This window comes from Camelus dromedarius, chromosome 9, assembly GCF_036321535.1.
Source record: "Camelus dromedarius isolate mCamDro1 chromosome 9, mCamDro1.pat, whole genome shotgun sequence".
NCBI classification, from domain to species: Eukaryota; Metazoa; Chordata; class Mammalia; order Artiodactyla; family Camelidae; genus Camelus; species Camelus dromedarius.
The window spans coordinates 61,145,444-61,159,270 of record NC_087444.1 but is presented as its reverse complement, the minus strand read 5'-3'; the positions used below and the strand labels follow the sequence as shown (position 1 = coordinate 61,159,270).

General features: G+C 51.5%; 1 protein-coding gene across 6 annotated transcripts in view; it reads right to left on the bottom strand.

Moving 5' to 3' along the window:
• ZNF536 (zinc finger protein 536) overlaps positions 1-13,827 on the bottom strand; it is a 414,729-nt gene that overhangs the window by 212,722 nt on the left and 188,180 nt on the right. The window lies entirely within an intron of this gene.

Below are 13,827 nucleotides of genomic sequence, written 5' to 3'. Positions count from 1 at the left end.
CCCAGGCCTGCACCCTAGATCATCCATGCTAGCCACGGAACTAGAACCATCCATGGTGGCCAACTAAACTCCAGAGTGGCTGCAACATCACTTTACAAGCTCCTGGCAACATAGAAGAAGCTTTCAACAGCCTGCGGACGGAGGATGCGGTGCCCACGGCCACAGCTCTACCCCACCTCCCCGGCCTCCAGCAGTCCCAGAGAAGGGGTCCCATGGGTGCAGATGGCCAACTGAGCACATCTCATGGGGACTTGCTCCCAGGTGGCACTCACATGCCCTGGGCCCCTCTCTGACCCCCATGCTCCCTTATCCTTCAAGTCCCCTAATTTCTGGCAAAGGGAGGCTTGACCAGCTCACAGGGACCCACTGTAGGTCTGTGGTGCCAGGCTCTGTGCTGTGGGTTCTGGTTCTTTGGCACCAGGACGGGGAGTGGTGGGCAGGCCCGAGTCCTGGCTGGCTCCCCCGCAAGCGCCCTTTGTGCTAGGAGAGAGCGTGTCATTTCACTCCATAGACGTCGATAAGCATCCCCTGAACACGTGCTGTATCTCATGCTTTGTGCCGAGGACCACGAGGGGAATGCACCTGACTCCTGTTCCCATGGACCCCAGGGCCCACTCCAGACGCACACTGGCTGAGCTCCAGAACCGAGATTCCCTGGATGGGGACCCCAGACCCTCAAGCCCCAGGCTCTTCCAGGAGCTTGGGGCCACAGAGGCCCTGGTTGTGAGATGCTGGAAGACGGGGGCCCCCTGCATCTGCCAACTCATATCCCAGGGGCCAGATCTTCTGCCTGAGGCTGAGCTGGCAACAGGGAGCAGAGACCCCATTAGCAATGCTCTAAGGGGTGGGCCTGGCTCAGAACCAGCTTCTCTTCCTTCCTGTTGGAGGGTCACAATGCTCTGAGGAGGCCAGCCTCCCCTGCATATTAATAAGCCAACATGCCACCCACCACACACATCCTTACTCACACAACACACACCCCAACATCCACACCAACACAGGCAGATACATGGATACATAAATCCCCACACACACAACCATGCAACACACACACCTTTACTAGCATGTGTCAACACACAGATGCACTCCCCCAAACCACACCAACATACTTGTATACCCAGTGCCACACCCTCACCACACACATGCACTGAACTTCACACCCCAACCCTCACCTGTACACACACAAGACATATACCCAGTGCACGCACATCCACTCACATCCCAATACACCCACAGCCCAAGACACACCCAACACACACGCGTGCACACACAAGGCAACACACCCACCCTCCAGCAACTACATCGAAAACATGAACCCACCTTAGAGATACTCGCGCAACACCAGCCCGGGACAGCATGACCACGGCCACACCAGCACAGTCACATCCCAACACAGACAACAAACATCCAGACACACACACACAGAGTCACGACTCTGTGTTGAATGCTCTATCCCCAGAAGCTATGGACAATTTGAACCTGTCACACCCACGACAGCAGACTCAGCCCCCAGCTTGAGCCCCGGCCCTTTCCTGGACCACCCTAGATGTGTCCAGGGCAGAGGGACAGCCCAGAGCTTTCTGCTCTGCATGGCCAGGGTGAAGTGGCCACCAGCAGTGACAACAAGGAACTCAGCCGCCCCTCCTCTGGAAGGCTTCCCAGATGGTAACTGCCTCCTAAATTACACCTTGGAGGAAGGTGCCCATTGGGAGGAGGAGCAGAGGCCTCCGCACCTCTTTCTTCTCATCTCCCCGTGGAGGACCCCACCTCTCCCCCGGGAAGAGCTGGCGGGCAGGGAGAGCTGTGACAGCCGGGCAGGTGCAGCCCTGGGCCCCTGCCTCGTGTCCCGTTCTCCGTCCCACCACACGCCCAGGCCGCCTTGCAATGCTGCCCTGCAAAGGAGAGCGCGGAAACAGAAACCACGCTGGCAGAGCGCGGGGGAGTCGGGAAGGACAGGGGACCCGAGACTCAGACGAGCTTTGCACAGGAAGGCAGCCGGTCCCCTAGGCCGGGGGCCTCGGTCGCATCCACAAGGCCATGCTCCTGTGACCTCCTTCTCTCTGTCTCGGACCCTGGAAACAAGGTCACGTCTCTTGTGACCTGCTGTGCATGTGGCGTTGCGTGGGGGTCGACGGGACTCCCTGCAGCCACCACAGCTTTGAGGACTCACTTGAAGTCTAAGGGTGGAGCTCGGGGTGCGTCCCGGTGGTCAGTCCCCAGCAGAGCTGAGCAAGTGCTGAGCCACCCCCTTCCTTGCTTCTTTTCTGGAAAAGATGTGCGGACCACCTCCTCCAAGACACGAAGAGAGGGAAGGAGTAATCTGAGCTTCCCAGAGCCTGTCCTAACAGGGCTGGGCTTTGCCAGTGTGGAGCTGGAGACGGGGCTTCTGCCGTGTTCACCCCACCCCCAGCATGACCCAGCAGTGGAACAAAAAGGCAAGCGGTCAGAGAGACGTGGGTTTGAATCTCAGCTCCACCACTCAATACAGCCTCCTGCCAGTACAGCTTACACGTCTCATGACACCTTCTCCTCCCGCAGACCGCAGGCTCTGGGAGGGTGGATTCCCGGGGAGGGGAGCACTTCTGTGGACCACCCTGCTCTCTCCCAGACAACCAGGAAATCAGGGCTAGTCCCTGATCTAAAGGTTCCCCTGCTCCGCCTGGGAGCCGGGCACCACTCAGCACAAACCTGCGGTCTCACCTCCCTCCCTGTCCCTTCATTTCTGCTTGGCCACCGTGTTTCTGCCTGGGGAGGAGATGGGAGAAAACAATCAGGCTGCTCTCCTTTGTCGGGAAGGCCGTCCAAAGCCCTGCTCTCTGGGGCCACAGCCCATGCAGGTCGCCCTCTGCGTTATTCCAACTTTCACCGTGTGGAGGCCATCCCCTAAAGTCACACCACCTTCTCCTCCCATGGGCCTCATCCCTCTGCTCACGTGGCAGGGACACAGCAGGGGCCAGCCCTGGGCCCAGTGGACACAGGGGAAGACACGTCGGTTGACTTTGGTGGTGGCCGTCCTCACATCTAGGCTAAGATGAGGCACCATATAACAAAAAGAAGAGGCAAAAATGGGCACCTGGAGAAAGCAACCAAGGAACCAGCTCTCCCAGACAGCTCAGTCTTATCTCTGAAAGTCCTGGGGGTGGAGCAGCGGGGCAGACCCTCAGCACCAGTTACAGACCCTCAGCCGCCTTGCTCAGGGAGGCTGGGACATTACTTTCGATGATCTGAGCAGGAGGCCAAATGCTTCTGCCCCTGGTTGAACCTGAGAGCTGTGACATTTTGAACACCGTTTAATTGCTCAGGCTCCAGGCCTCCTCCATCCAAATCCCTGTGGGAAAGCTGGTCCCTCCCACTCTCAGCCACAGGGCTGGATGAGCTCACCCTCTCCCCGACCCCTGCCCAAGGTCAGCCCTGAGCCCGGGAGTGCATCCCATTCCCCTGGCCATGGTGACTGGCTCAGGAAAGGGCATTACTAACACAGCAAGACATAATAAAATGCAAGGAGATAGTTTCTGGGCCTCCAGGAAAGACTGTTCTGTTTGGTGGTGCAGGGGCATGAAGTCTGAGCAACAGCAGCCTTTTTGTGTCACTTTGGAGTCAGACCAACCCCTAGAACTTTCAGATCATCCTCCAGTAAAGAGAGTGGATCCGCCCACTGTTTTACTAAGGACACAGGCAAATGACAGCCAGATTCAGTGAAACTAAATCAGCGAGACCAATGCTTTGGTGCTATGTGACTCCCAACAACCAATCAACCGGCCACGTTTCCTGCTTTTCACCCAACTGTATTTGTATTGTATTGCATAGTGCAGAAATAATCCACATTGACTGAGCACTTCCTCATGTTGGGGCCTGTGCTAAGTACTTTATAGAAAGACAAATGCACTGTGGACCCTGAGGCACAGAGAGGCTAAGGAGCCCTTGCTGGGTCACACAGCAACTAAGGGCTGACCCTGGAGACCTCTGCAGGGACCACAATGCTGTCTGCTTCTCACAGCCCTGCAAGATCAGCCCCCAAGAGGGAGAGGAAACCTTCAGTGGCATTGGGTGAGGGGTCCCCGTGGTGTCTCTCCAGTGGCAGGACTCTGTCTCCAGGGCATGTAGGCCTCAGATGGGGACAGCAGGTGGGAAGGCACCTTAGTGAGAAAGGGGCTAAAAGAGAGTCTTCCCAGCCCTACCACCTACCAGATACACCGGGCCCCTCAGGGATGACGTGACCTCACTTCCTGCTTGAGGCTCAAACACAGACATGGACAAGAAATCCCCAAATTCTCAGACCCTACAAACCCTAGTTCCCTGCCCCTGGAACAGTAGCTGAGACCCTTAAAAGTTGCCCTCAGGCCATGGAAACATCTGGGAAGGGAGAGGAGGGGAAAAGGAAGGCCCCCCAGAGTCTTCTGGATGTCCCCACCCCTACTCCAAAGTGTGTATGAGAACACCTAGGCGCGGGGAGGGGAGCGAGCTGCCCAAACTGCCCAGCAGGGCGGCTAAAACCTGACTGCTGGGGGGCCAAGCTCCAGCTGGAGTACGCGTTCTGCTCTGAGTGCTTCTTAAACATCAGAAAATGTATCTGTCTCTGGGTTAACAGCCAGGCTTATGACGTTTTACTTCCCAGAAAATAAAGGGTGACTGAGGTCTGATGTGTTAGGAAAAACTGTTTCCACTCATTCTCACAGTGGGTCTGCATCAGATCACGTCCCACCACCTGAAAAGAGTAAGGCACTGTCTACAGCACCCACCACCCTCTCCTGATGCTGGACATGACCTGTGAGGGGGGTACAGCCCTCCTGAAGACTCACCTGGCTCCTCTGTGTGGCAAGGATGGAAAGTTCCAAAGTCAGGTTAGTTTGGGTAAAAGGGACAGAGCCTCTTCCCAGTGTAGGTCGGACAAGCTCACACAGGCTCTACCCACAGTCTGGACTCCACCTGACACCCGACTCGTGACCCTGCCCTGCCCATGAACCACTGATGAAAATGGCAAGTGCTCAGGGGCAGGTGAGCTGGAGCTGGGAGCCTGTGCCTCACCCCCTGCCTCTTCCTGCTGCCCCCCTCAGGGCTGGCCCCATATGCGGGGTGACCAGGTACTGGGACACACATGCCACAAAGCTGCAAGGCCCCTACAAGCTCCCACCTGGCCCCCTACTTGGCCTGAGGGGCCTTCTGCAAAAGCACCAGTTGGACCCTCCCCTAGGGCTTCTTCTGCAGCAAGAAAGCGGTTTCACCTCCAGTTCCCAGCCAGGGAGAGAGGACTGCCAGCCACAGTGGTTGAGCCGGGGTGTGCTTCACCCAGAAGCTCCACAGAGGGAAAGCGTTACCTGCCGCAGGAGTTACTGGGGTGACTGAGGAGGTTCTTTCAGCCTTTCAAGTCCCGTGGGAACAAATGTGGGCCCCGAGGCAGGCGGTCCCCTCTCGCCCTGGGCGGTCCTCCGGTGTATGCCCTTCTCTTTGGGCTGGGGGCCTCTGGACACTGCGACCTGCCTCTAGTCATCTTTGCATCTCCAGTATTTAGCACATAGGTGTTCAAAGCCTTCTTAATAAGCACCATGTCCTTGAATGAATGAATGAATGAACAAATTAATGAATTTACAAATGAACAAATGAGTCACAGAGTTGCTTGGCGACGGAGAACTACCCGGCTTTGGGGAGACCGATTTCAATATAACCTTAGGAGGAACTTTTTCAGCACAAACTCTGGCACTGTAAGAAATGACCTCGAGACACAGCACCCTGCTGGGTAACACACATCTGCAGCCTCAGGGTTGCCAACCTGTGATGTGAGATTCCACTGCCAGGAAGTTCACTTAAAGAAATAACTGTGCAGATGATCAGGAAGATTTTGGTGCAGAAATAAAAAAATGGAAGCAAGTCCTACTATGCTCAGCAGTAGCGGGCTGGCTAAATCACCTTATACAGACATTTTTCTTTTTGTTTCTCCACATTTCTAATATTTCCTCGAGGAACATATTACTTATATGAAGCTTTTTTTTTTAAGTATAACAATAGAAGTCAGCAAAGGACAGCCCAGGGGCCAAATCCTTCTGTCACCTGTTTTTGTAAATAAAGTTTTATTGGAACACCATTAAGCCCCTTCATTTATGGCAGAATCAAGCAGTTACAAAAGAGTCCACATGGCTTGCAAATGTCTAAAATATTTTTTGTCTGGCCCTTTACTGAAAAAGCATGTTGATCCTTGCGTTGAATATTCAAATGGCCAAAAAATATGTGACATATTTAAATAAAAACTGTATCATATAACAGTATGTGCAGTATGATCCTTTTTTGTTAAATACATCTTTAAGTGCACAAAAAGGACTGGGAAGGGATGTACTAAACTTTTCACAGTGGTTATCTCTGAGTGGTAGAGGCATATATACTTTAAAATTATTTTTATTTGTATTTAACTGTATTTTCTCAATGTCCAAGATGAACATGAATTATTTTAGAGTAAGAAATAATAATAATAATAATAATAAAAAATTTCATTAAACAACAAAAACGGCAAGAAAAGAAGTCAGTAAATGTCCCTCCAGGAGGAGACCGAGTGGAAAGGGTTTGAAGGTCACTCACACAGGACATGTCAGCGGGGAGTCAGGCCCCAGCTGGGAAGGAACCTGCCCTGCCAATAGCTCCCCCCACACAGGGATTATTTTCTGTCACACAGTAGAGTTGCTGAAGGATCACTTCAATTTTTCAGGGCAAATTACTTAAAAACAAAACTAAACTAAAACACCTATTTTAGCAACAAATTTAACAAAATATATTTAGCAGTGAAGAGAAACACGTATCTGTCTTGGTCTTCAAGGAAACAACCACTGCACGCATTTTATGTTGAACTAAACATAAGCCAGTTGGAAGTTTTCCAAAATGCCTCTCAAGATGATTGAAGACAACCGAGGGTGTCCAAAAACCACGATGACAAGCACTGAGTGAAGAGTTTCGGGACATTACTTTAATGAAGAGAAGAGAGTGCCACGGAGGGGATCTGTTTGGTCATACATCGAAGGGCTTCAGGACCCAGGTCAAACCAGAGGAAAGAAACCTGTGTCCGCCTATGTCCCAGCCCAGCAAGGCGCGTCCCCGGGGAGAGAACGGGTCCTCTGTGGAGCTCTCTGCACCCGAGACCCAGAGTGAAACATCAAGGGCTCCCCAAGGTGTGCCCTGCCTCGCAGGAAAAGCTGACATGTGACCTCAGTTTTTGAAAGCAAGGGACGAGGCGTGGAAAGCCAAGCCCACCCACCACCCACTTCCTCCCGCCAGCACCTGGCTGGGCACCCCCAGGAGGAGGGCCGGACCCCCAGGAGGCCCAGCCAAGGAGTCAGCTGTGCTGTGCCCCCCACTTCTCTCTGACACATGCCACATGTCACACAGAAACCCCCAGGCTCACAGCAACAAAGAGATGGGTCCCACGAGAAGCCAGGCCCGGGACAACTTTCCCTCGGTGGGAAAAGAACACCAAACCTGGCACACGAATTCCACCCCCGCCGCCCCTGTGAGCAGTACAGCCCCCTTCGCGCCTTGGCCCACCCATCAGGGAGCGGGAGGGAGTGTTCAGACACGCATTGTTTGGGGGGTTCTGCAGCCGTTTTTGCAGATGTGGATCAGGGAAAGGATGGTGGCAAATCTCTGTGCTTAGCGGGGCCCCGTTTGTCACAAGCCAAGCCACCCTGCTTTCCATCCCACCTCCCCAGCACGTTTTAGAGACACAAGATTCACTTCTCACATTAGGTTAACAAGCCCTGTGATTACACGGTTGTCTCGGTTACTAACCAGTACGGTCTTGGCTGGCGACACACCTTTGCGCCCATGACATACCAAGACTTAGGCGAAAATGGTGAACGAAATACAATACAAAATAAAGGAACAGACATACAGCCCCCAGGAAACCAGACGCACGCCTGACAAAGACGGGACACCAGATCTGGCTCAGACGCAGCTGGAGAGGCCCAACCCAAGAAAAGCCATGAGCACACCAAGGAGAACCTACTGTAGCTCCGTGGCTCTCAGGGGACCCCCGAGCCCCACTCAGGTGCCTTGCTGCTCAGGTTCTGTCCAAGAAAAAAAAAGCCCCAAAGCTGAGCCCAAGTCCTGCTCCCCTGAGCTCTTTTGGGGAGGGTCCACGGCTTTCGGAGAAGGGCTTTCCAGATGGCGCCTGGTAGCAGCAGTGCCAAACTCCACAGCTTAAGTAAATGTTGCCGTCGGCCCGTCCTGCCAGGAAAAGGCAAGGGGGACCCATGTCTCCTCTCAGCTGCTGCGACACTTGCTTCCTGGGGAGGACAGAGAGCCCCCCACCACCTGCCCCACACCCAGCTACAGAGCCCCCCTTTCCTCTGCATTTCTAAGCCTCACTGTGCCCCCTCGTCCTTTCGCAACGCGCCAGCCCGGTCCACACGGTCCACACGGGCGGGGGATGCGCCGTCAGATGCTGACAGAGGAGAGGGAGGTGGGGAACCCAGAAGGGCAGAAAGCAGGCCCAGGGGTCGCAGATGGCAAAGGTTCCAGCCCAATCATCACAAATTTGGGACGTTTGCACAAATCCAATCTCCTGATCTCTGCAGGTGTTTCTCCACCCCTACCATCAACGCTCCAAAACAGCTCCATGCTCACTCCTCTTCCGACCTCACGGGCTCAGAACGCTGCGCAGTGCTTGCAACACGGATCTCTCCCAGACCTCCCTCTGCTCTCCAGCTCAAGATCCCTGAGTATCCCAGTGGTCTCCCCCTAGAATCCAGGGGAATCTCGAGGACCAGTAAGACAGGAGGCTTGCTGAAGCTTGCCCCTGTCTCCACCCCTCTGAGACACCAGGGCCACTTACCAGAACCCCCTCCCAGAGGAGGGCCAACCCAGGCCAAGGGCGAAGCATAAAGCAAGGAAGACTTCCACGCCTTACACTCTCAGGAGTGTGCTTCTTGTAAGTGGGGCACAAAGCTTCATGCCAATAAAGGGATTCAAAGGCATCAACAGCCTGGTGGAGATGGCATTTGGTGAATAGGGGGTCTCATGCTCCGCCCTACCCAGCAGAGGCTGCTCCTATTCTAAGAGAGCAGCCGCAGGCAGTGCTGATGCATTGGGCCTACTTTCCCAGGTACCTGAAGGCACAGCAGAGATGGGTGAAAAGTGGCTCCCAGAAGCTCTTGATACGTGCTTTTGGCCACACCAGCAAGCAGAGGCCACACTGTGGCCATTTGCAAAACAAACTGCTAATTCCAGCCCCAACACACCCTAGGTAGTGGCCAGGACCTGAGCCTGGGACCTCCCATTCCAGTTAATGGCAATCAAGCAGCTAGTGCTTCATGGTCCATTCTGAACACTGACTGCTTAATTCTTTGCATCATTGTAACCTGTCCTTAGCTGATCTGTGTTTTTCTTATTACCATTAAATTTGTATTTGAATGAGTGCTTCCATTCCTCGCGTTGACACGTGTCCCAGGGCGGGGGGGCACACTGTGGGCCCTCCAGGGTCCCCAAGCTCTCTGGGCAGGAGCCCTGGAGAGGACACGGGCGACGTGATGCCCGACCTGAAGGTGGGCAGAGGGAGGCGCTGGAGCTATAAACAAAGGCAGGGCCTGAGTGACTCTGTGGTGGGAGTCAATCCCTCGGACAGAAGATGGTGTGCTGGGAATCCACAGGAACAAGAGAGCAAGGAGGCTTCGCTTCTGGGATCTCACGTCACACACATTTTATATCACACTCTCAGTTGGAAGACTTTTAGAGCCAGTACGATTTCTCTCTTTCTGAAATGCTAAGTCCATCAGGCAGCCCTGTGGAAGTAGGATTTACAGCTCTGCGCAGAGGGGTGCGAGAGACAGCCAGGGCCCCAGAGTGGTACTGAGTGTTCCCGGGCACAAGACAATCAAAGGGCACGGAATGGTGGGATGTTTATAAAAAGGAGCTGCTGTCAGGCCCCCAGGACAGGAGGAAGGCCAGGTGTATCAGCATCCAAGGGCCACTGTGCCCCAGCTCCAGCACCATGCCCGGTGGGCAGATCACCCCCAAGCCCCAGCGGAAAGGTGAGACCAGAGGCAGCTCACCTGGACCCCAACCTTTGCCCCATCGGACACTCCCGCGAGCCAGCCCGAGTCTGGCCAGCCTATTGGTCCAGGCCGGGCCGGCTCCCCGGAGGCAGGGCCCCGCCAGCATCTGCCTGGGCACAGCTTCGGCACACACAGTCGAGCCTCCGTAAATCTCCACAAACACACGGCCGCCTGCACACGCTTCCACGTCGGGACGGAAAGGCTGCATATGGCGCTCGGTTTTAACAGCTGAGCTTTAAAAAAGTGCAGCTTTTCATCTCACTGAACCAGCTCCCAAATTAAATGGTGGGGGAGAGAGGAGGGGGTGGGCAGGAGAGAAAGGGAAGCTGGAGTGGGCAGGGGGAGCCTTCCATGCTAAATCTGATTTTACCAGGAATTTCAGACGATTATCTGCTCAAAAGTTCCCTCTGGAAAATGAAATAAGGGTCCCTGTTTGTCATCCCTAAGTTTACTAATTTCAAGTTACTAATTTCATCTTTTTTAAAAATGACTTGTTTTTCTTTTCTTTTTTTCTGTTTTTAATAAAAATGAAGGAGTCTATCTCTGAGGAAATCACTCACATGCCTCAGATTGGGTTAACAATTTTTAAGCAAATTTGTCAATGGGATTATTGTTTTTCCAAAGTTCTGCTCAGCAAAGAGATTAGTGGCCACAATGCCCAGGGGGCGTCCCCTGGTTCTTTTAATTCCCTGTCTGGAGGTGGAAGGTGCTTGGAGAAAAAAGGGGGCAGAAGCCTGATAGGGCCCATTTTCCTGGAATTGCCTGGAAACTTTTACTTTCTGTTTCCTCTGCTGATAATGACTGTCTTCGGCTCTGCAGCCAGCTCCCCTCTCCCCCTCCCAGCCCCCTGTTGCTGTATGCCATCCCCGAGCTCCAGTATAAAGTTTGGCTTTTGCAGCAGGAAGCAGCTGGGCCAAGCAACCAGCGAATGATAATGACCTCAGAAATCTGCTGTTCGCTCGGCAACAATAGGGTGCTCAGTCTACTGGAAAATTGTGTTCATCAGCTAACTCTGCTCAGTTACTAATTGACATTGCCAAATATTTTAAGAACAATTGGAATGCACAAGCAAAAAAAAAAAAAAATGAAGATCTTAATCCTAAGACTTAAATTTTTTCTTTTCCTTTTTCTTTTTTTCCCCTTCTTTTGGGTGCCCGAATTTGTTTGTGTGGAGCAGGCAGTGGTTATCATGAATGGGGGGCAGGGAGGAGGAGCCACATGAGAAAAAGAGGTGGAAAAGAAAGAAAATCTATCATATCACTATACACCCGATGTAAATGCAAGGGAGCCCTGGATAAAGGCCTTTGATGCTGTGGTCAACGGGCCAGCACAGGATGGAGACCCAGCATTTCAGGAATGCGGCTCAGGCAACAAAAGAAGACCCCGCCAGTCTACTAGCCCAGCTGATCAAATAATCCTCGTCCATCTCAAAATATTATACCAGAAGTAGTAGGGGTTAACACCGTTTTCATCTCTGCATCTCTTCCTGGCTTTCCAATGATCACGTAACTTAGCTGACTTTATTTAATGAACAGAGGGTCAATGCATTCAATTACCCCTTTCCCACCATCAACACTTCAATTAGCCCCTCTCCAAAATTATGGGGAATGCAGAAGGTAACTGCCCTGTTGGATATAATGAACAGTATCGTTTCTTAGTACATTAAGTTTTAATTATTCTGAGTGTGATTTCCAAAGCAAAAATCTAAAGAAACAGAACTTTGGTTGTCTTCTGACTCAGGGTAAAGCTCAAATCCGAGCACAGACTCAGAGGAGGTTTTAGAGAAAAGATGCAGAGATTAATGCCATCGGAGCGTCTGCATGCGAGCCAGAAATGAGGGAGCTTCAAAACAGCCGCCCTGCTTTCTAAATGTCATAAAAGAGTAAAATTTATAAGCTGCTGCTTTCCAAATAGTTTCCCTTTGCATGGTACACGGAAGCAGAAATGACATCTACCATGGTGTGAAATTACTGGTAAGTCAAATCGACAACAACAACAACAAACAGAAAACAAAGGGGTGAGATGGGGAAGTGATCTGTGTGACTAGTTTTGTCCATTTTCCGTTAGAAAATATGACCTCTCAATTTGTCAAAGGTCCTAGTTTTCGCAGTTGATCTTAAGCTTGGTTCTCAGCAGTTTGGAGAGCCAAAGAACAAACACATTTTCTGGTTCACTGGAATCATTTTCACATGTTCACTGATTCAAACATTCTTTTGCTCACATAGCAAACAGCTGCATCCCACATTAGCCTAGCCAGTGACAGTCGCCCATCTCGGCAATAACTGTTTGATTGCAAACTTGACCCCTTCTTCGTCTCGGTCTGAGCAAGACATTTTTAAACAGCCACTCCGTTCCAATCCTCCTTTGCAAAGAATTACATCTGATAACAAAGGACGTCTCTGCCACTCATTGTAAGCCTTCTTCTGGAGATCTGTTCTAAGAGGCTCTCTGTAAAAAGGTTTTTTATGATGAATTCAGAACTACTATCATGTTAAGAGCAGCGATTTAAAAAGAAGAATTCATTGGTTAAGATCTGAAAAAATAGTTTCTCAGGCCCTACTGACCCAGTTTTCAACAAAAAAAGAATCAAGTGATGCAAATTAAGTTTTGTGACATTGTTATGCAGTCTGAGAAATTTGTAAAACCGTGTTTTGCAGTTATTTTTTAATAGAAGCCTTAATAAGTACTCCTTTCTTTACTTAAGGGCTTAAAGATTTTTTTTCTTCCTCCCCTTCACCTTGCAGGTTTCTCTCTAACAGGTAATAATAAAATACCCATTGTGTCAAGATTTTTATTTAAATGTTTCTTTTAATCGCACTTTGTACAAGTCATACTTGTTAGAAATAAGAGGGAAGACTAACCCGATTTGGTTAAGGGTCCTAATCCCAGGAAAACCTGAATGGCCCAGGCGTGCGGCTGATTCGGGCTGCATATTGGTATGCCATCAATTTTCCTACGTAGCCAGAAAATTATGAAAGGGTCTCATTTGAATATGAAGAAAACAAAGAAGTCAACCAGAAATGAAAAAATCAGTATTCACAATTGTACCAGACTTCAATGAGGGAAATAAAAGTGAGAAGATAACCACAACTCAAGTGTAATTCTCCTCTGAGTCCCAAGCCCTGTTGGTTCTTTTAAGCAAAATGGGCTTTTTTCAACAGAGCATTTAGAGACACGGAAACAACAGAGATAGGAATAGCATGAGGCTATCACTTGGCCAGAAGGTGAGAAAAACACGGTAAACATGTCATTAATAGAGCCGAACATTTGGTGTCGGAATATTCTGCTGAGACCTTTTCATTTCAGCAGGGCTGGGAGAGGGATGAAAATCTGTCAGTGTTAACTCCACGTCACTCCAAAAACTTAGGCAAGCCAGTCTGCGCTCTGCTTTCTGCCCCTTAAAGGTCCCCAATCCAAAAACCGTGAGATGACACTCTCCAGGAGAGGGGACCTCCTCCCAGGAGGCCGGAAATAGTCCCCCTCCTGACAGTGGGATGCCTGGCACTTTGCTGCCTCCGTGCACAAAGATTCATCTTAAAGTCCCCACCCCGCAGGAAAACCGTTCCCTTGCAAGTTCTGGGTGGCGGTCACTCCAGGCAGTTCGGCCTCGCCCTTCTGCGGTACTCAAGTTCCCCGTTAGACTCTTCCAGGGTGTCTCACCAGAAACAAATTGCAAACGAGGCCAGGACTCCAGGAGTAGACAGTGTGTTTCATGGGTATTTAAGCAGCGGCATTAACTGCTATCGGAATCTCTGGAATGTGCAGGGCAGATTTATGTGTTTTAACAATTCTTTAC